This window comes from Lissotriton helveticus, chromosome 8 (genome assembly GCF_964261635.1).
Source record: "Lissotriton helveticus chromosome 8, aLisHel1.1, whole genome shotgun sequence".
In the NCBI taxonomy this organism is placed as follows: Eukaryota; Metazoa; Chordata; class Amphibia; order Caudata; family Salamandridae; genus Lissotriton; species Lissotriton helveticus.
The window spans coordinates 798,964,485-798,987,816 of NC_136069.1; the positions used below are offsets into that span (position 1 = coordinate 798,964,485).

Here is a 23,332-nt window from a genome sequence, read left to right on the forward strand (position 1 = left end):
AAACAAAACACATAATAAGTAATTGTAATGCACAGCAGCCATTTAATCAATATAGCCCACAAATGCCTCTGGCAGAGAAACTACATAAATCTACAAACTGAAACAAGAGGTCTAGGTAGATAACCATCCTTCTCAATCCCTATAAAGAATCATGTGTCCAACTTAATTTCATTTTCTTAATATGAAGGGAGTGTTGGAATTTTCCTAATTATATTTTGTACCTGGAAAAGTCTTTAGCAGTACAGGAAAAACGTTATAATACTTTCAATTCACGATTTAGGCTCCATCTCTCGATTGTTTACTAATTTCATCTCATAAATGCATAAAATTTCTTTACTTTATTATGTTGAATATTCTATTTAATCCACTATCCGATAATCTTTGTTAAGGAGTATTTTTGTTACATCCTTCTTTGGCCCTATCCCTTAGATTTTAGGATTCAGGGATCTAGATTTGGACTATATCCCATAACATTATATATATTGTACTCTATAGATCAATTGTGAGAACACACTATGGCATGGTCTTATGATTGGCTAAAAGCAGAGGTAGAACGTACCAGTGATAAAATAACCACCCCTGAATAAAAACTGGGTTTAGTGAGAACATTACAATCAACAAATTAGGAGTTCCTCGCCCCTATAAGTTAAAATTGGTTAATGATCTTTTCTTGCAAGGTCAGCTCTTTATCACCATTCACAGAGAGGTAGGATGGGAAGAGCGACAGAATGAAGGAGACCTGCAACATGCTTCCCCTTCACTATATAGCATGTTTCTAAATGAAATCTACTTCATACCTCATATCTCTACCTGTAATACATATGGCATCTCCAAAGTTGCTCTGATTAAAGATAAGTTGGCACAAGTAAAGATGCAAACAGACATCCTTAGATGTATATGAGGCTTGTCACTGCAGGGGCAAAAATAGAATCTGCAAGTTGGGGAAGGCATGCAAATAATATTGTCTCAGAAGAAAACAGTTTCTTAGCATCAAGCTACCTTAGGCAAACTAATCAAAATGTGCTCAATTCCTGAAAGTTATGGGAAGCCATAATTTGCAGTTAAGCAATGTTGGCTGTTTGTGAATAAGAGTCTAGCGTGTGAGGGGTGTTACGGTGTTGGATCCCCCTCTGTGACATGATACTGCTAAACATCAGATCAGAAGCTTCAAGGAGGGCATTGCTGTTCACCCTTGAATGTTTCTGTTCAGTTCTGCTTATAGCTGATGTTTTGTAAAGATCAGCTCACTTGTTTGAATCAACATTGATTCAGCTCGATTGGCCAAAATCAAGAGCTTTCTACAGAGTTCCTAATACTGCTTTCCTTTTTTGCCTTTAATCGGGGATGCATTTTAGTTGGTTTTTTAGGCCTGACTCCTATGGTTGTGTTTTTGTTATTGTTGTTATTTTGATCGTATCTCTACCTTCATTTCATGTTGGCTGTATTGGTAGCTTTTTTGGGGGTAATGTTCTTAATTGTTTGGGTCTGCCCCTTTGCTTTGGTTGCGTGGTTCTCTTCTTTTTCATTCTGTGCTTGAATGTTCTGTTTTATTGTTATATATTTTTTTGTTGTTTGTACTTGCCTGTTGTTTGGTAATTTTGGCACAGCCTCATTTTTGGCAATTTGGGTATGCCTCCTTTTTGAGTTATCCAGGCCTCCCCCTTCAATTTAATCTGTTTTTTTGATTAGTGGTTTAGGAAGTGCTTTTTTGGCTACCAGTTCGGGGCCTGCCTCTTTTGCTGGCTGTTCAAGGCCGGTCTCTGGATAGTTGTTCCTGCCTCTTTGGTTGATTGTTTCCGAACCTTACGCCTATTCGACAGCACATTACCATTGCAAGATGTATTGCCAACAAACTGTGGACATAGAGCATGTTCTATTCTTTGCTTACCATTGGTTAGCTTCATTGTTGCTCTTATTTAATAGCTTCTTATTAATTTGCCCTTGTAGGCTTTAATGCCTCTTCCTCCATTTGTCTCTTCTTTGGAGCATGGACACATTAATTGTGTCTTTCCTCTTCTCACTTTTTAGGCACTGCTTTTTTCTTTTTGGTTAAGAACTCCACAAGAGTGTGTGTGTTCCTCATATACCCCCACTGCACTTGAGCTGCTCTTTCTCTGCCTATCACACCTCAGTGGTGCTCCTGCCTCTGTGTGCTTCTCCCCTTGTTGCTTTCTCATCTGTTTGTTTCTACCTCCCACTTACATTCTCTCTCGTGCTTTTCTTTACTGCCACTCCATGTTCCCATCTCAGTTTGCTTCCCTCCGCACACCCTACGAGTTGCTTCCCCTCCCACCTGGGGACCCATGTTCTTACCTCGCCCTTCTTTTGCTTCCCCACCTTAGCCCTCCATGATTTAAACAATGCCCCCTCCATGATGCTTTTCCAACTTTGATTTTGGAAAGAAAAAAAAGCGATTTTTATCATTTTGTAAATGCATGCATGCTTGGTGCGCATGCCTACAAAACAATGTTTTTAGCCATGCTGCACAGCATCAATGATGCTGTGCAGAAATTGATAAACTATTGACAAAGCCAATTGGTCCCAATGGCGAGACCTATTGCCTTTGTTTGGTCGTTTCGCCCTGCATCATTGGTTATTCATACCTGATATTTTGTTTGCTAGCCTGTTTTTTCCCCCCAGGGCTCGTTTTTAGGTCTTGCAGACCTAGCGCTGGAGCGCGCATGCGTTCCTCTTCTGTGAGGCTTATTGTCATCAGTGCACTTTCCGAAGGGGACTTGAAGCCCCGCCCATCTTTTTGATTGGGTGGTGTCATCCTCCGTGCTAAACGCTGACTTCTGATTGAAAAGGAGGGTTTTTAGTCCCTCCTTATTGCTGCCCTGTCTCCTTTTGGTCCCGCCCACCCGGACTGGATCTTTTTTTCGCGGCGTGACATGGTGTCTTTTAATTAGCAGCTTCAGAGACACCGCGTTCTGTTTGTGTGTGGGTTTTTTTTTTTAACTTTAAAACTGAGGACACCGCGCTCAGTTTTAAACTTAAGCATCAGACCTATTGCATTGCAAATGTTTGTTATTGTTTCCTGCCTCGGCATGTGTTCTGATGTACATGTTTTTGCCCTACACGTTCAATCGATGATAGTTCGTTTGCAGGCAGTTTCCGACAGCAGCGTGTTTCAATTTGTGAATTTAAACTCAATGAAAGTCTGCCGCCTTCACAGCTTGCTTTTGGAATGTATTTGTTACTCCAGTATTGGAACTTTCATAGATTCCCATTGCTTGTATCATTCCCCGTCGTCGGAATGGGAGCCTCGGTAATAATATATATATATATATATATATATATATATATATATATATATATATATATATACCTAGGTAAATACACCCTAGTAGGTACAAAAAAGTAAAAAATAGGCCTAGGCCTCATTATATTTTGTAGCCTATAGGTGTCCTTATGTAAAAAGACCCAAAGTCACCTTATCAACCAATCAGATAAGCCTCACCCTGTGGAACCTTCCTGAGAAAGCTCAGAACCTCAGATTTTCTACCGCATCGTTGGTGACAGGGAGTCTCCTTAGAGCTCTGCTCTAACTTCTACTTTGAGGTATTATTTAAACAGTTTTTCTGTGAGGATTTGTTTAAGTTTCAACTATGGCTGATAAGGAAAAGAAGAGCCTGTTCAGGTCTTGTGCCAGTTGTGGTAAAAAACGACTTTATGTAGAAGACAAGCACAAAGACTGTATATATTGTTTATATCCTGACCATAAGGCAGAGGAATGTAAAATATGCAGGATGATGTCTGTTAAGACCCTCCGGGATCGTGAGGGAAGATTACTAATTTGGCTCAGGAAGTTGGAAAAGAAAGAGGTTGTGGTTTCCAGTGATGAGGAGGATGCCAGGTCGACGTCTTTCAAGACATCTCTGAAGAGGGGTAGATCATCTGTGGAGGTATCATCTGAACCCCCCTCTAAGGCTGTGCGTGGGACCTCTGATAGGTCTGGCAAGCCCGAGCCTGGCGAATCTCCTCACGGAAGTGTAAAGGAGAGGGAAAGGCAAGCACCTCAGGTGCAGAAGGCAAAACTTGATGAGGGCTCGGCTGGGCCTTCACATCAAGATAAAGTTTCTAAGTCCTTCAAGAAACCAACTGTAGAGGCTTCAACAGTGGTTAAGAAAGGCTCCAAGGCCTCTTCAGTGACTTTGTCTCCTCACCCGTCGACGAGCCATCCCGCGTCGACGAAGACGACGACGACGAAAACTTCGACGATGCCGTCGACGAAGAATGGGTCGACGGCGGCTACGACGATCACTACGTCGACGGTAACCACCTCGTCGACGAAGACAATCCCATCGACGACGACAGTTCCATCGACGGTGGCAATCACGTCGACGATGGCAATCTCGTCGACGATGACGAACCAGTCGACGACGAAGATGATCTCGTTGACGGCCTCGTCGACGATGGCACCGGATATGGTGGACTCATTTATGACGCCGTCGACGGCAGTTCCAAGGAAAAGGAGGATAACACCTGACATGACATCACCTAGAAAGGTGACTCCATTCCCCCCAGCCCTGTTATTGGACGAACAGGACTATTCTGAGGAGGAGAATGAGATGTATGGAGATGCTTATAGTCCATCGCAGTTGCATCTTAAATACCATGAGTCTGATGATGAAGATGGGTATTATTGCCAGCAAGAGCAGCGACAGCAAAATCAGGTCGCATATCAGGAAGCCCAAGTACAGCAGGGCATGGTTTCTATGCCCATGAGCCTTTTGACGGACTTAAGGGCAATGCTGGAGGAATATAGGAGCAGAAAGGGGTCGCGACCAGTGGAAGGTCAGGCGCAAGTTCAGCCAGAGGTGGTGGCAACTCAGTCGGTGCCCCCGGCACATGTGGAAGAAGAGGGGGAATGTCACCGGCAGACACCAGACCAGGATGACACTTCAGATGAGGATGGAGCAGGTGACAACCGTGATCAAAACCCGGATAGTGAATGGAATCAGTATATTATTCCGGATTCGGCTGCTCCGGTGCCGGACCCGATAGATTCACCTCCGGCGGATGTGGGAGGTTTCTTCAGCTTAATGGAGAGAGCCACGGCACGCTTCAAGCTGGCCATGCCTACAACATCTACGGATTGTTTTTTATATGATTTAAAGAGGCTTACCGTAAGGCAGTGTGTTCGATTCCCATTGTAGAGCATATATGGGAAGAAGGAAAGAAAGTAATGCAGGCCCCGGCGACAGTTATTCCAACTCTACCGCGCCTAGAAAAGAAGTATAAAGCTCCTGATGACAGTCCTGCCTGCTTGATTGGACAACCAAGACCGGACTCAGTCATATCGCAAGCAGCGCAGAAAAGATCGCGGAATCCTTCAGCCACCCTCACAACTCCACCAGACAAGGAGGGTAGAAGGTTAGACAATGCTGGGAAGCGTTTTTCATCAATGGCGAGCTTGCTGGTCTGGGCGGCCAATGCATTGGCTATTCTGGCGAGGTACGACCGCCAGATGTGGAGTGATGTCGCAGCATATATCGACCTACTGGCGGATGACCCTAAGGCCGAAGCACTGAAACTTCTTGAAGAAGGCCAACGTTCTTCTTCAGAAATGATTGACTGCGCGATGGACATCGCAACCACTTCGTTCCGTGCTCTGGGTAGCGCGGCTGTTCTTAGACGGCAGGGTTGGCTGCGAGCAACTTACTTCCGGCCGGAAGTTCAAAATAAGATTCTTGACTTACCCTTTGATGGGGACATGTTATTTGGGAAACATGTCGATGACACCCTGCATGGGATAAAGAAGGACACAGAGACTGCTAGAGCTCTTGGTACCCTACAATATAGGAATACACCGTTCCGTGGAGCAAGAGGAAGAGGCTTCACTTCGCCAAGAGGTGGCTATCAGCAGCAACGGTACTCTCAGCAGTCACAGTCGTACAGACCTCAGTACGGCAATCAGTATTATCAGAGGCAGTCACAATCTCAGTCTTTCTCTCGTCAGAGTTCTCGTGGACGTCAAGGGCGTCGGGGCAAGGACGCTGGCAAGCGTCAATAGCGGCCTCCTGACTCTGCCGACTGTTCCTCCGCTCCATGGGTCTCCAGTGGGCGGCAGGATAACTCAACATCTGAGCAGCTGGGAAGAAATAACATCGGATCAGTGGGTATTGAACATCATCCAACATGGGAATACGCTAGAATTCCAGGAATTTCCACCTACAAGAGCTCCCCACGCCACTACTTCAAAACATCTAAACCTTCTGCAATTGGAAGTACAAGAAATGCTTCGGAAAGGGGCGATTCAACGTGTTCCCCTATCTGAAAGAGGCGAAGGTTTCTATTCAAGATTTTTTCTGATCCGCAAAACAAAGGAAAAGTGGCGTCCGATCCTGGATTTGAGGGAGCTCAACACCTATCTCCTGAAACTGTTGTTTCGGATGATTTCGCTCCAGGACATTTTGCGCCTCTTAAATCCAGGCGACTTCATGGCTACGTTGGACCTGGAAGATGCCTATTTTCATATCCCAATCCATCCAGCTCAGACGTTTCCTTCGCTTCACAGTAGGCAAGAGTCACTTCCAGTTTATGGTGCTCCCATTTGGATTAAAGTCCGCACCCTGGATATTCACAAAGGTGCTGGCACCGGTAGCAGTGTTTCTGAGAAGACAGTCGTTGGAAGTATTTCCGTACTTAGACGACTGGCTGCTGAAGGCACCCAGTTTCCAAGCAGCGACAGAGGCGGTGGAGACATGTTTAAGTCTCTTCATTCGGCTGGGTTTGCAACTCAACAGGGAAAAATCGGTTCTTCAACCGGCGGATACGGTGAAGTTCCTGGGAGCAATACTCGATACTCCAGTGTGCAAGGCCTTCCCTTCGGAAGAGAGACAAGTGAAACTCGGGTCTGCAGCCGCTCGGTTGCAAAGGAGAAGTTGGATGACAGTCAGGATGTACAAATCTCTGCTAGGGTCGATTTCATCCTGTATGCTATTGATTCCGCACTGCAGGCTGCGAATGCGCCCCTTGCAAGAGGAATTAGACCTTCAGTGGAAGCAGGTGGAAGGTTCTTTCAACGACAGGGTAACTGTCACTCAGCAGATGAAACAGACGGTTTCATGGTGGATGAAAAGATCTCACCTCTCGGTGGGTCTCAGTTTCAGAGCGGCGCCGGCTCCTCGCGTCATTACAACAGACGCCTCCCTTCAGGGTTGGGGAGCGGTCATGCAAGATCTCCAAGTCAGTGGACACTGGACGCCAAACGAACGTCGCTTGCATATCAATGTTCTGGAGCTAAGAGCTATTCGATTGGCAATGTTGGCTTTCCTTCCAAAGATCTCAAATTCTGCCATCCTAGTGCGTACGGACAACACCACCGCAATGCATTACGTCAACAAGCAGGGAGGCACAAGATCGCCACTGCTTTCTCAGGAAGCCCAGCTGTTATGGGAGTGGGCAATTTCACAGAACATCATGCTGGTGGCGGAATACCTTCCAGGAGTATACAACACGAAAGCGGATACGTTAAGCCGCCTGAGGGCAGTCTCACACGAGTGGGAATTGGACAATGCAGTGGTCAAGGACATCTTCTCCCGCTGGGGGACCCCAGCGATCGACCTGTTTGTCACTCCAATGAACAAGAAATGCCGTTGTTACGCAAGCAGGGAACACCATCGAGGTTCGCTGGGGAATGCCCTTTTGATGTCTTGGTCCGGTGCATTTGTTTACGCCTTTCCGCCATTTCCCCTGATTCCTCGAGTCCTCAAGAAGCTCAAGATGGACAAGTGCAGGATGATACTGATAGCGCCCGCCTGGGCTCGCCAGTTCTGGTTCACGGAGTTGCTTCTTCTGTCAGAGGAACAGCCCATTCATCTTCACTCCAACCGGACGCTTCTATCAATGTCCAACGGCCAGGTTCTCCACCCGAACCCGAGCTCGCTTCAATTGACAGCATGGCTCCTGAACACAGAGAGTATAAGGATCTAGACATTCCGGAGGAATGCAGGAACATCTTGGGACAAGCACGAGCTCCTAGCACTAATAAAACATATAGAGCGAAATGGAAAAGGTTTTATTTATGGTGCCAGAGAGAAGGACTACATCCATTCTCATCAGCTCCACATCAACTCTTGCCATACATTCTCTCTTTGGCAAAGGCAGGTCTGGCTCATGCTTCCATCAAGGTCCACTTGGCGGCTATTTCCAGGTATAGAAGAACAAGATCTGGTCCTTCTCTGTTATCAGCAAGAGTGATAAGGCAGTTTCTGAAAGGACTCTTTAGAGTGTTTCCGCCAGTTCGGCCTCCACCTCCGGTTTGGCATCTGAATGTGGTCCTGGCTCAACTGATGAGATCGCCATTTGAGCCGATACATAAGGTGGATTTGAAGTTCCTGTCATGGAAAATGGCGCTTCTTCTGGCACTCACCTCGGCAAGGAGAGTGGGAGAACTTCAGGCTTTAACTATCAAGGAACCTTTCCTGCAGTTCAAAAATGATACCTTGATCCTCCGAATGAACCCCAAGTTCATTCCGAAGGTACCGACAGACTTTCATCTTAATGAACCGGTGGTTCTGAATTCCTTTTTTCCTTGGCCTTCAACCCAGGCTGAGAGGACACTTCATTCTCTGGACGTTCAGAGATGTTTGAAATTCTATCTTCAACGCACAGCTGGATTTCGGAAGACGCCCCAGCTGTTTGTCGCTTTTGGAGCCCCAAGGAAAGGGTTTCCTTTGTCAAAGCAGGGAATTTCCAGATGGATATCGAGTGCGATCCGTTTCTGCCACCAGGCGGCAGGCAAAGCCGTTGGAAGGACAGGTGAAGGCGCACTCCACAAGATCGATCTCATCGTCTACAGCACTGTTTGCGGGAGTATCGATAAAGGATATTTGCAGAGCGGCCACCTGGAGCAGTACTCACTCATTCACGAGACACTACTGCCTTGAGGCGTCTGCTAAGGGGGATTCGGCTGTTGGTCAAGCAGTCCTGAGAAATCTCTTCCAGTAAGAGGTGAGCTTTCCTCTCTTCCCTCCTTCCTGTTTTTTCTCACATTTCGTTGATTATGTTATGGTTACTGATTGATGATTATTATGATGTGTTATATCATTGGTTGATAATAGCTTTGTAACTATGCACGAAATGTTTGAGGCATGCTAACTGCTATCTACTCTGATACAAGCAATGGGAATCTATGAAAGTTCCAATACTGGAGTAAGAAACAAGTTACTTACCTGTAACTTTAGTTCTCCAGTATTGGTAACTTTCATAGATTCCCATGCGCCCACCCACCTCCCCTGGGAAAGCTCATTCTCCAGTATTAGGGGTGTCTTTCATAGATTCACATGCCTGAATCATTCCCCGTCGTCGGAGTGGGAGTCCCACTGTATATATAAAAGCAATAAATGCCATAAAACTTATAGCAAATATCAGAGATACTAAACCAGGAAGTAAAGTAGCACCAGCTACAGTAGAAAAAACTTCCACATTAGTGACTATCCTAGTCGTAATGTATTAGTCCAAACTGCAGCCAATCAGGCGACAGCACCCACCAGAATGTCCTCCCCAGAGGCTCAGGCTCTCAGATTTTCTACCGCACGTCGTGTGAAGGGAGTCTCCCTGAGCTCTGCTCAGTTTTTTCTTCTACATTCTTTGTTTCTTCAAGTTTCACAGATGTCTTCTTCTAAATCCCTGTTCAGGGCCTGTGATTCTTGTGGTAAGCCAAGACTTTTCAAGGAAGATCCCCACAAGAAATGTTTATATTGCCTTTATCCAGACCATAAGGCAAAAGAATGCAAGATTTGCCGGACCTTCCCCCCTAAGACCATCAGGGATAGAGAAGGACGACTGCTATCGTGGCTCAACAGACTCGAGGACAAGGACGGCCCTTTGTCTGAGGTAGGAAGTTTTGCCTCTGGTTCTTCATTTCTGTCTACTAAGAGGAAGGCTGAAACATCGCCTACACTGGTTCATGTCCAGATCAGGCCTATCTCGTCATCAACAATTGTCCCGTCGACGACGGCCAAGGTACCGTCGACTAGTCTCTCGTCTACGTCTATGATGTCGACGGTTGGATCCCCGTCGACGATGAGGTTGGTGCCGTCGACGAAGCCTTCGACGTCGACGTCCCTTCCGTCGACGATAAAATCCTCGGTGACGTCCACGTCGACGAAGCCACCGTCGACTACCTCGACGACGTCCCCGTCGACGATGCTACCATCGACGACCTCGTCGACGAAGAGATCCTCGTCGACGACAAAAACCACGTCGACGAAGCTACCGTCGACGAGACAACAGTTTCGACAGGAAACGGATGTACCATCGACGCCGCCTCTCTCAAGCTGCACTACTTTGCAAGTTTGATCAGCGCACACAGCAGGGATTCCATTGCCATCTCCTGCAACTACGGCTACGCTGCTAAAGAAGAGAGCTACTATGGAGACGATTTCTTCAACGCTTGTAGTGCCAGACAAACTCTTGGATTCCGATGAGGAAGGATCCTATGAGGATGAACATTTTGGGGCAGCTAGAAGTCCATCTGACCTTCGGATTAAGGTTCAAGAGGATGTAGAGGAAGGGATGGAGGACACTGAGCATGCTTCACATGCTGACAGGCCTGCTCCTGATATGCAGTTGCCTGACGATTTGTTTCGCAATCTGCAGTACATGCTCAGTGACTATTACAGACGTTTCCCACCTTCAGAGTCTGGTGAATCTATAGTATCTACACCAAGACCTAAGACAGCGACTCCGCTTTCTAAGCGTACGCAACCAGTGACTACTGTGATGTTGGAGGAAGGACTTCCACCGTTAGCTGCGTCGGAAGTTTCAGCTCCTCAGCCAAGGGAGGAAGAGTTCTCAGAACATGAAGAACAAGAGGAAGGAGAACTGGATAATGTGTCAGAATCGTCGGAGTATGAGGATTATAATGCAAACACGCCCTCTCCGGCAGAACATACTACATCTGAGTCACCACCTGTGGACAGTGCCTCATTCCACAAGATCATGGATAGAGCAACGAGGAGGTTTATGATAACCATGGAGTCAAAGCAAGAAGATTGCTTCTTGTATGATTTCAAAACTACACCACAAAAACAGAGTTGGACCATTCCGATTATAGATTTCATCTGGAAGGAAGGACTAAAGATCATGTCCAAGCCAAATTATTTACCAGCAGTGCTCCCAAGAGTAGATAAAAAGTATAGGGCGCCAAATTCTTCTCCAGCATGCCTCATCGGACAAGCTAAAGCAGACTCTGTGGTAGCGCAGGCAGCGCAGAAGAGATCTTCTAATCCAACGTCTCAAGTCTCTGTTCCTCCAGACAAGGATGGAAGGCGCCTAGATTCTATCGGGAAGAAGGTTTCTACTATTGCAGCTACGACCATCAGAGCCGCAAACTCCCTAGCCATTTTAGGACGATACGATAGGCAGATGTGGTCGGACATCTCGCCATACATGGACAAGCTGCCCGAGCCAGATCGCACTGAAGCGAAGAAAATCCTTCAAGAAGGAGAGTGTGTCTCCTCGGAAATGATTGACGCTGCAGTGGACGTTGCTGCCACTGGATTTCGGCAGCTAGCGGGTGCAGCTGTTCTCAGGAGGCAAGGATGGTTGAAGGCAACATCCTTTCGGCAGGAGGTCCAAACCAGAATTATAGACATGGCATTTGATGGGGAATTCTTATTTGGAAAACATGTTGATGAGTCTCTGGAGGCCATCAAAAAAGATACTGAAACAGCACGTTCGCTGGGTACTCTGCAATACCGGAAGTCTTCCTTTCGTGGAGCAAAAGGAAGAGGGAATTTCTCTAATAGAGGAGGTTACAACCAACAGCGCTCCTATTCTTCCGCCCAGGGAAACCAAAGATTCCAGCCATATCGGCAGCAAACATATGGGCAGAGGAGAGGAAATTTCTCTCAACCTCGAGGAAAATCTAATTATCGAGGGAGAGACAATAAGAAATGAGGTACGCATCCTGCCACCACTTTTTGCCAACCCGAACCAAATTGGAGGAAAAATATCCCAAAATTACTTAAATTGGACCAAAATTACCACAGACAAATGGGTCCTGGATGTGGTAGCCAGAGGTCACATTTTGGAATTCGTAAAAACTCCCCCAAATTGCCCCCCAAAAGGACCCCCTCCAGCGCACCTCAAGGAGCTGTTCATCCAGATCAACACCATGATCCGGAAGGGAGCAATCGAAAGAGTACCTCCTCATCAGAAAGGAAAAGGCTTCTACTAAAGGTTTTTCCTTATTCGCAAGAAGTCGGGAGAATGGCGCCCCATCCTCGACCTGCGTGCCCTAAACAAGTTCCTGAAGAAACTAACATTCAGGATGCTAACACTTCAAGAAATCCTCCAATTTCTTTCGGCGGGAGAGTTTATGGCAACACTCGACCTTCAGGATGCATACTTCCACGTACCGATTTTTCCACGGCATCGAAAGTTTCTGAGGTTCAGAGTGGCTGGCAGGGACTTCCAGTTCAAGGTCCTTCCATTTGGACTGCGTTCAGCTCCCAGAGTGTTTACGAAGATACTGGCCCCATTGGCTGCCCATCTTCGGTTGCAATCGATACAAATATATCCATATCTGGACGGTTGCCTTATCAAGGCCAGTTCTTTCGACATGGCACAAGATCACGTTCACAAAACTCTGTCACTGATGCAAGACCTGGGTTTCTCAGTAAACTTCGAAAAATCACGCCTCACACCAGCAACAAGAAAGACTTTCTTGGGAGCAACACTGGACACCAAGCTTGCCCAAGTATTTATCTCAAAGGAAAGACAGGACAAGATTCAACGATTCGCTGCGGCACTGTTATTAAAAAAGTGCGTTTCAGTGCGCATGTTCAAGTCCTTCATCGGGATGCTTTCTTCCTGCATTCTTCTCACCCCCAACTGTCGTCTTCGGATGAGGCCCTTGCAAGAAGAGCTCAGTCGCCAGTGGGTCCAGGTATCAGGATCCTTCGAGGATATCATCCAAATTACACCGCGAATGCGACAAGCGATAAAATGGTGGACCCACCGATCCAACATACAAGTGGGATGCTCCTTCCTCACGGAAGTGCCCAGGTTCATAGTAACGACCGACGCATCAATGACAGGCTGGGGTGCACACCTCCAAGGCATGACGGTCAGCGGGAAATGGAACCAGATCCAAATGAGATGGCACATAAACAGGCTAGAGTTGCACGCCATATTTTTAGCCCTGAAGTCCTTTCAAGCGACTCTACAAGGTGCAACAGTTTTAATACGGACAGACAACACCACCTGCATGCATTATCTGAACAAGCAGGGCGGCACAAAATCAGCCCGGTTGTCGCAACAAGCACAAGAGATCTGGAGTTGGGCCCTGGCTCACAATATCCATCTATCAGCGGTCCATGTTCCGGGAATCGCAAATGTGTTGGCGGACTCTCTCAGCAGGTCCGGGGGCTGCACTCACGAGTGGGAACTACATCTACCATCTCTACGTCGCATCTTTCAGATATGGGGGCATCCGGATCTGGACTTGTTTGCGACATACCAGAACCGGTAATGCCCGTACTTTGCAAGCTGGGTTCCCCACAAGGACTCGTACGGGGATGCCCTTTCGCTGAATTGGAATCAAATATTCGCATACGCTTTTCCACCGATACCTCTGATCCCGAAAGTCATCAGGAAGATGAAGAAGCAGCCATGCCGGTTGATACTGATCGCTCCACGATGGCCCAGGCAATACTGGTTCACCGAGCTGCTCCTTCTCTCGGAATGCAACCCTATCCAACTTCCACGCATTCCGAATCTTCTCTCCACCCAGCAGGGCAGGGTACACCATCCGGACCCGAACTCGCTGAAATTGTCAGCTTGGCTCCTCAGCACATGGAATTTGCACACCTGAACATTCCACAAGATTGCCAGGAGGTGCTGGCGAAAGCCAGAGCTCCGTCCACGATCAAAACCTACAAACTTAAGTGGAAACGTTTCTGTGCATGGTGCCAATCTAATGATCTACATCCCATTCATGCGAAACCGGAGCAAATACTTCCTTTCTTTTTGCATTTGGCCAGATTGGGTTTGGCACATTCTACTCTTAAAGTCTTCCTAGCTGCCATTTCTAGATTTCGTCAAGATGGATCAAACTCTTTGTTCTCTGTAAGGATCATACAACAATTTTTCAAGGGATTATTTCGTATGTTTCCGCCTGTCCGGAAACCTCCTCCGGCATGGCATCTGAATGTCGTACTGACTCCGCTCATGCGTCACCCTTTTGAGCCGATCCATAAGGTGGACCTGAAATTTCTGACATGGAAAGTGTCGTTGTTACTAGCCTTAACATCTGCTAGAAGGGTAAGCGATATTCAAGCATTTACATCTAAAGCACCTTTCATCCAATTCACCACGGACTCAGTGGTACTGCGTACTAATCCAACGTACATGCCTAAAGTGCCTCTGGATTTCCATCTGAATGAGCCGGTGGTCCTCAAGACATTCTTTCCAGCCCCCCAGTCTACGGCTGAAAGAGCACTACATTCATTAGACATTAGAAGATGTCTTACATTTTATCTGTCCAGAACTTCTGCTATCCGCAAGACAGACCAACTGTTCGTGGCTTATGGGCGGCAACGCCGGGGCTGTGCAGTTTCAAAACAGACCATTGCTAGATGGGTCTCCTCTACGATTGGACTTTGTCATCAGCAGGCCGGTAGACCCTTACAGGCCTTGCCAAGAGCACATTCTACAATGGCGGTTAGCTCTTCCACTGCCCTTTTTGCTGGTGTGCCTCTTCGACAGATCTGCAGAGCTGCTACATGGTCGAGCAGACACACCTTTACTAGACACTACTGTCTAGATTCAGCAGACGACGCAGATGCTTCGGTTGGAAGAGCAGTGCTGTGTAATCTTTTCAAATAAGGTGAGCCTCTGTTTCCTCCTCCTTCTATATGCTCTTTAGACGTTCTTTCAGATTCGATGCTTCTTGTATAACTGGTATTCTGTTATATATATATATGTATATATCCATGCATTTGATACTCTGACGTCTACGAGACTTTTGTTAGGAGTACTGCTTACTATTCTGATTCAGGCATGTGAATCTATGAAAGACACCCCTAATACTGGAGAAGAACAATAGTTACTTACCTGTAAACAGGTGGTTCTCCAGTATTGGTGTCTTTCATAGATTCACATGCAACCCGCCCGCCTTCCCCCCAGAGACTCACTCAGGCATTTTTGGGGTTTCACTCCCGTGCGAGAAAATCTGAGAGCCTGAGCCTCTGGGGAGGACATTCTGGTGGGTGCTGTCGCCTGATTGGCCTCAGTTTGGACTAATACATAACGACTAGGATAGTCACTAATGGGGAAGTTTTTTCTACTGTAGCTGGTGCTACTTTACTTCCTGGTTTAGTATCTCTGATATTTGCTATAAGTTTTATGGCATTTATTGCTTTTATATATACCGTGGGACTCCCACTCCGACGGGGAATGATTCAGGCATGTGAATCTATGAAAGACACCAATACTGGAGAACCACCTGTTTACAGGTAAGTAACTATTGTTCCTCCTGGTATAGGTGACTCTGTGGCAAGGCAATGCTACGAAAATCTGAGGTTCTGAGCTTTCTCAGGAAGGTTCCACAGGGTGAGGCTTATCTGATTGGTTGATAAGGTGACTTTGGGTCTTTTTACATAAGGACACCTATAGGCTACAAAATATAATGAGGCCTAGGCCTATTTTTTACTTTTTTGTACCTACTAGGGTGTATTTACCTAGGTGTGTATGTGTGTGTATATATATATATATATATATATATATATATATATATATATATATATATATATATATATATATATATATATATATATATATATATATATATATATATATATATATATATATATTTTATTACAGAGGCTCCCATTCCGACGACGGGGAATGATACAAGCAATGGGAATCTATGAAAGTTACCAATACTGGAGAACTAAAGTTACAGGTAAGTCACTTGTTTCTTTTTTCACTTTGAAACTGTTTCTTTATTTTTTAAACTGAGCCATGTTGGTTAATTGTTACCACATTACTTTTCTGTCTGCCAGATTGTAATAATGTTCTTTTTATTTTCATTGTGCTTATGCTTTTGAAATATGTATGCTTACTGTTTATTTATGTTTAAATTGAATGTGCAGTGCAGTGCTGCACACAAGCCCCTCCTCACGCACACCCACAGCTGCGGACGTCACGCCCCTGCCTGCTCACAGAGAATTGTGTGATAGGCGCAACATTTTTGAATGATCTGTGAGCCTATTAACGCTGCACCATTTGACGACTTGGATAGTCGATCCCTGGACACCATGATCGGTTTCAAATTGATAAATGCTGCTTCTGTGCACACTTGTGCTCATCCCCTGCGCTTGGTTAACAGATCTCCAGAATGACTACCCGCAATTGTCTGTGTTAAATACCTTCCGTACTGCCTCCCACCCCGCACAATTACCTAAGTGGTCTGGCGTGCCCAGCGCAAATGTTTGTTAGCCCACGGCGCTGTTATGCATGTTGCCCCACCACAAGCTCTCTGTATTTCCTCCTGGCATCCCTCCAATCACCAGTCATACCGAAAACACAACTTTTCAAACCAACTGTTGCACTCAGTAAACAGATCACCCAAATGGCCGCCTGCCATTGTCCGTGTTGAATACCCTCCGTGCTGCCTCACACCCCATAAAAAAATGTAAGTGGTCTGGAATGCCTAGCGCGGGCTGCTTTTATCAGCCCATGCCACTGTTATCCATGTTTCCCCACCACAAGCTCTCTGTATTTCCTCCCGGCATCCCTCCAATCACCAATCACCAGTCACACCGAAAACACAACTTTCAAACCGATGGCAGCCGACCTACCCATAAATGTTTTTGAAAAAGCACGATAAGAAGCTTCTTACAAGTAGCGCTGTCCTCCCGTGCAGAGTCCTAAGTATCGGTAAATTACGAAGCTTGCCCGTGGTTGTTGAAGAAATTAGGGCGCCTGCATGGAAATAATTTAAATATGGTACATTATATGAAAGAATTTCTCAAAATCATTGGGATGTTTACAATCAAACCAAAATACTGACAAACACCGCTGCTGTGCAAGCAGACAGGCATTCATTTCCATAATCTATTTATTTTTTTAAAAACATTCTTAATGTGCTTGCTCCCTTGTTTAAATTGCGTACATTATGTACAAAAATGTCTTGGCGAACGTGGTCATGTGCTACTAAATAGAAGGGGACCCCCAATTGATTCAAGGCAGGTAGGAGGGGAAAATGCAAAAGACAAAGGAAACAGAAACACCTGACAAATAATCTAAAGTAGGCCTAAAATAGTCCTTATATACTTAAATTAACCCCTGAACAACAAGTACAGATCTCACAACATGATTACAAAAGTATAAAGGTTTTATTACATAAAACAAAAATTTTCTCAGTACATAATTATTGCATAATTATTGCATCACAGAGGAAATTGTTTAATTTAAAAAAAGTCAGTCACATCATCACAGCAATCCCACATGCCAGCCAACACTTTCATACCAGCATACATACAAATCATATCACAACCAACAAACAACTCCACAAATATGTCATAACCAAGAGTTAATCTGGGAGTAATAGATGGAATACAATCCACTAGGAATGGACCCCAGATCATTCAGATGGTCCCCTGATGAAAAAGACGCCAACGCGCGTTTCGGTGTATTGCCCCAGGTGGGGCTACACCTTCATCAGGGCGGGAGTATACATAGGCATGGTGGGACAAGATATCTGTGAAGGAAACATACGTACACTTTAGGCATACACAAAATTAGCCATTTCATTAAGCAAAGGAGGTTCAGGGAGTTCGATTAGACAATCAATAGTTATTATTTTAGGGAACAACTGCAGGATTCATATTTTAAAGTAGACTATACATTTGCCATAACCAATAAAAATGAGATACATAGCTTATTAAGACTTCAAAAAAGATTTTTAGTTATAAAGAGTTAAGGTGTTTAGTCATAGTCTCAAGAGTGCCAGAACCGCAGACAGACCAGATGAAATAGGTGGTTTTGTGACTTAGAAAAAAGAAATACTCAAGTGAACCAACCAGAATAGAGAAATAAAATATAAATACATTCTATTTCCACACCACAGGGTGATAGACGCCAACATGCAGCAAGATGTTTCTACAAGACTAATATATACCGGTTTCAAAGATTTGAGGCACAACAGGTTTCAAAATGATGCACTGGTCTCAAAGGGCCAAAGTGTTTGCAGAATCCGGACGAAACGCACTTTCGTTTTTCCTCTGGGTAGAAGAGGGGAGGAAGGAGGGGTAAAGAAAAACCGTAGGTTAACTAATAAAAATGACGCAAGATTAGACAACAAAAATAACCGTTTTTTATGGCAGACAACACATACCATGCAGTTTCAAGCTGGAGGAATGTTCCTACCCGTTATTAATTGGCCTTCAGAATCGGTATACAGCAGCCGGTTAAGTTTCAAAATAAATTTTCCCCGGTCGAGATTAAGCTCTTCAATGATCTGCAAAATGGTAAAGGTTTTTTTTTTTTTTAGAAGAAAAGGAATTTCAGGGCTATAGTCAGTCAGGATTCCTACAAGATAAGATTAGTGACACTGAGGTTGCCTCAAAGAATGCTCATACCGAAGGAAACAGTATCCACACACACAATGGGGCCAACGCCTCCTGTGGGGAACACTTCCGATATATCAAATATGCTGGAGTCGCATATCCTCCGCATTCAGAACCGGGATCTGCTGATTAGGAAGCTAACAACGCCAATATCTGCACCCTCATGGTGGGGACACAAAAGAAGACATGGCCAATGGAAAGACACGTAGAAACGCAGTAACACAGCATTTGTGGAGAAGACGTGGCCCATGCGGAAGACACGTAGAAACGCAGTAACACAGCATTTGTGGAGAAGACATGGCCCATGCGGAAGACACTTAGAAACGCAGTAACACAGCATTTGTGGTAGAAGACATGGCCCATGCGGAAGACACGTAGAAACGCAGTAACACAGCATTTGTGGTAGAAGACATGGCCCATGCGGAAGACGCGTAGAAACGCAGTAACACAGCATTTGTGGTTAATGTGGCTAATTTTGTGTATGCCTAAAGTGTATGTATGTTTCCTTCACAGATATCTTGTCCCACCATGCCTATGTATACTCCCGCCCTGATGAGAGTGTAGCCCCACCTGGGGCAATACACCGAAACGCGCGTTGACGTCTTTTCCATCTGGGGACCATCTGAATGATCTGGGGTCCATTCCTAGTAGATTGTATTCCATCTATTACTCCCAGATTAACTCTTGGTTATGACATATTTGTGGAGTCGTTTGTTGGTTGTGATATGATTTGTGTGTATGCTGGTATGAAAGTGTTGGTTGGCTTGTGGGATTGCTGTGATGATGTGACTGACCTATTTTTAGATTAAAACATTTCTTGTGATGCAATAATTATGTACTGAGAAAATCTTTCTCTTTTATGTAATAAAATCTTTAAACTTTTGTAATCATGTTGTGAGATCTGTATTTGTTGTTCAGGGGTTAATTTAAGTATATAAGGACTGTTTTAGATCTACTTTAGATTATTCCTGACAGGTATTTTCTGTTTCCTTTGTCTTTTGAACGTGGTCATGTGCCCACATTGCACATGTAAAACATACATCTGATAGAGACTACTAGGCACAGATTCCTTAACGTAGAATTATCCCCAGGCGTGAGACTGGATCCGGAAAACTTTTTGCCACAGCATCCCTGCGCACCAGGGGGACGGCACCATGCGACTCCGCCCAGGCGTTGTCCGCGTGCGTGACGTCAGCGAGGTCACATAAGTCCCACCCCGGCGCGCCTACGTCAGTTTTTTCCTTTTCCGTGTGCAACGCGGATCCGGATCGTACGCCGGGCCTATTCAGGCCTTTCCCTTTCGCTGTTGCGTGTGTATGGGAACAGTGTGCGAATGCCTTTGGGCTTTAAGACCTGCTCGTCTTGTGGACTCCTGATGTCGGCGACGGATCCTCACCCCATCTGCATGTGGTGTTTGGGGGAACACCACGACTGCACTGATTGCGATGCTTGCCAGCAGATGAAACCGAAGTCCCGGCGGGAGCGCCGGATGAAACTTCTCTCAGTCCGCATGTCCAGGTCGGCGGCGTCCCCTCGCCCGGCTCCTGCGGAAAGTTCTCAAAACCGCTGCCTCTGTCTTCAACATCGTCCTTCTCCCAGGCCGCAAGAGCTCCTGTGATGTTTTGCTGTGCAGACTCAGTTAGTGCTCCGCAAGTATATAGTTCCAGCACTTCGAGCCTCTAAATGTAGCTGCTCACCAACAGACCCTGCGCATGCACACCAGTACCAGAACATTCCCTCAATGAACAGCTCTTGAATCACCCTCCGAGCACTCACTGCGCTCCATTTCATTCCTAGGTCAATATCTGAAAGTTTTAAATAAGAAATAGTGGCGCTGAATAACATCGAGGGATCTTTTTTGTTTTCACAAATGCTGTATGTGGAAATGGTGTTTTCATGAACCCAATATCCATTTTAACAAAGTTGTGTGAACGGACAAAGTCAATTCTAGCTTTTCCTTCTGCAAAGCCTCCCTCAGTCTGAAGCTTGATGAGCGATAACTTTTTGAAGTTTGTGCTCAGCACGTTACTTTAGTGCACAGAAATACTGGGCAGGGAACTGATTTTACGTATACCCCTCCAACCCTCTTTGGGCCATCGCGATGCACTGGAAGACCGCCACACTCCCGACATTTCAACACTGGTGCGCAACGACACTCAAGTGGGGCAGTAAGGAAGAAGTCAGGGGCGTCCATAAGGTACCAGTTTCAGACCTGTGGGATATGTTACAAGAATTTCAGGACACGCCGTTTAGGGCCCACAGACATACACCCAGGATCCTACCTTAGGCGGCGCCGATTCGGTCTGGCAACACTGTAAAAAGGTGCCTTTTTTTTTGTTTGTTTGTTTTTTGCATGGTTGCCCCCACTATTTGCCAAACTGTTGGTTTGCTTTTGACTGAGTGTGCCCTGGGTTCCTGCCAACCCGGTACCCAGGGCCTATGTTCTTTCCCTAAACTGCATTGATACAAAACCCAATCGGCACTCTTTGGCCACATGCAACTCCCTTGTAAATGGCACCATGGGTACCAAGGCTACTGTGGCCAGGGAAGTCCTCTAAGGGCTGCAGCACTTATTGTGCCACCCTTACAGGCCCTGTGCCTTTATACACACACACACACACACTGCCCTTGCAGGCTGCATGTTTTGGTGCAGAACAAAGTGAAGAGTCGGCATGTCACATAATCCTGTGTTCCATGCCTACCAGCCACTTCCCTGGCATAGGTAAGCCACACCTCTAGCTGGGTGCACTATACCAGTGGTGAGGGTACCGGTGCATGAGCCTTGTACCCCTACAATGTCTAAGCCAATTGTTAGAAATTCTAAGTGTAGTAATGCCATTAAGAGTATATGGTGCTGGGAGTTTGTCATTACGAACTCCACAGCACCATAATGGCTTTACTGAAAACTGGGAAGTTTGGTATCAAACTTCTCCACACATTAAACCCACACTGATGCCAGTGTGGGATTTTAAGAAAAATGCACTCAGAGTGCATCTTAGTGATGCCCCCTGAAAAATGACCTACTCTAGTGTCCTGGCTGAGTGGCTGCTCGCCAGCTGCCACCACCAGACATGTTTCTGGACCCCTGGGTCGAGAGTCTGATGCTCTCTGGGGGCCTGAAACAATGCACATCCTGGAACGAGGTGCCAAGCCTCCTCCCCCAGGATGGGTAAGATCCACGAAGGGTAAGCTTCAAAGGCTTGCCGCCTTTGTGAGCTACCCCAGCCATTTACTGCTTCCAGCAACTGGCCCCCACCGGTTCTGACCCCCACTTTGGGTGGGCAAATCGGGGGGGAAAACCAAGTAAGGAAGGGAGGTGTGCCCAACTTTGCCAACCCCACCCCTCAGGTGGGGGAGGTGAAGCACAACTCTCAGTTTCCGCCATCTTACAGATGGGGGGGACCCAACAAACCAGAGAGAGGCATATGCCCCCTCCCACTGGAGGGTGGCCTAATAGGGGGTGTACCCACCACAGGGAAGGGACCCATTAGTCCCGAACTGTACCTACCTGTAACACCCCCAAATTTAGTATTTAGGGGCAACATTGAACCTTGCTGCTTCAGACAAACGACGAGAAGAGAAGAAGGACTGAAGAAGCCGTGCTGAACTAAGATAAGGAGGATGCCCACTGAGTTGGCCCCAGCCCTACCTGCCTGTCCCAGCCTCAAACCTGCCCAAGCGAAATCCCGGCGTGTTCTTCAGCCAGCAACCCCCATGTACCCGGAGCACCTGCCCTGCCTTCCCAAACCAAGTCTTTGTCTCCTGTGAGCACCGGATTTGATCACCCACAGACTCTGGCTCCGGCCAAATCAGCGAGTCTGCACCCGATGCCCACGGCCCGGCCGCCCTTGTGCCGCTGAAGGTGCACTTTATGTGCTAAATTGGATCCCCCTTTGCCCTGAACCTAACACCAGAACCTTTTGGCCTGCTAGTGAGCAGCCACCAACCATAGGCCCCCCATCGGATAACTTTGGGCCTCAGCACCCAGCCGTCCCAGGGCCACTGTGGGTGTTTTGAGAGTGCATCCATGACTCTGGGGGAACACTGGTGCTAACCCCAGAATACCAACTCTCGCAACAAAGTACCTACCTGTAAACCAATAACTTAATTTCCTCCCATTGGATTTCATTGATGGCTTTTCTTTGAAAAATCTTGTAAGTGAGGAGTTGGCTTGTATGAAAACTTGCAAACTGCAAATATACTAAAACTGTATTACTTACCTTTTGTCTAGGAGATGTCCCAGTGTGATAAGTAGGCATATCACACTGGTTAGCAAAAGTAACTTAAAAAGTAATCCAAGAAATAACTTGCACAGTAATCTGTAATGTAACTGAAAAGTAATTCTGAACTGTTGACTTATCTGTAAATCAACCAACTGCATTTGAACCTGCATTCAACTGTAATTCACTGCATAAAAATTCTCAAAGTATTATTTCACTTACCTGCACAAGGCTTGTCTTGGTTCTAGAAATAAAACAACCAAAAAATATTTGTGTACAAATAAAATTGGTTTGAGTTCAGTCTTTAAGTGTGTGGCATCATTCCTTGCCTGAGTGTGTACAATAAATGCTTAACACTACCCTCTGATAAAGCCTTACTGCTCGCCCTCACCACCACAAATATAGAGAAGATATCTACTTTTACCTTGCCTACCTTTGTTTGGGTTTCCACTGGACTCTGTGCACACTATACCTTACTTTGGTATAGTATATACAGAGTCACCTTTCTACAAACACTACTTCTCT

At 46.0% G+C, this 23,332-nt stretch overlaps 1 protein-coding gene across 1 annotated transcript in view; it reads left to right on the forward strand.

Moving 5' to 3' along the window:
• TM9SF2 (transmembrane 9 superfamily member 2) overlaps nt 1–23,332 on the forward strand; it is a 402,149-nt gene that overhangs the window by 320,665 nt on the left and 58,152 nt on the right. The window lies entirely within an intron of this gene.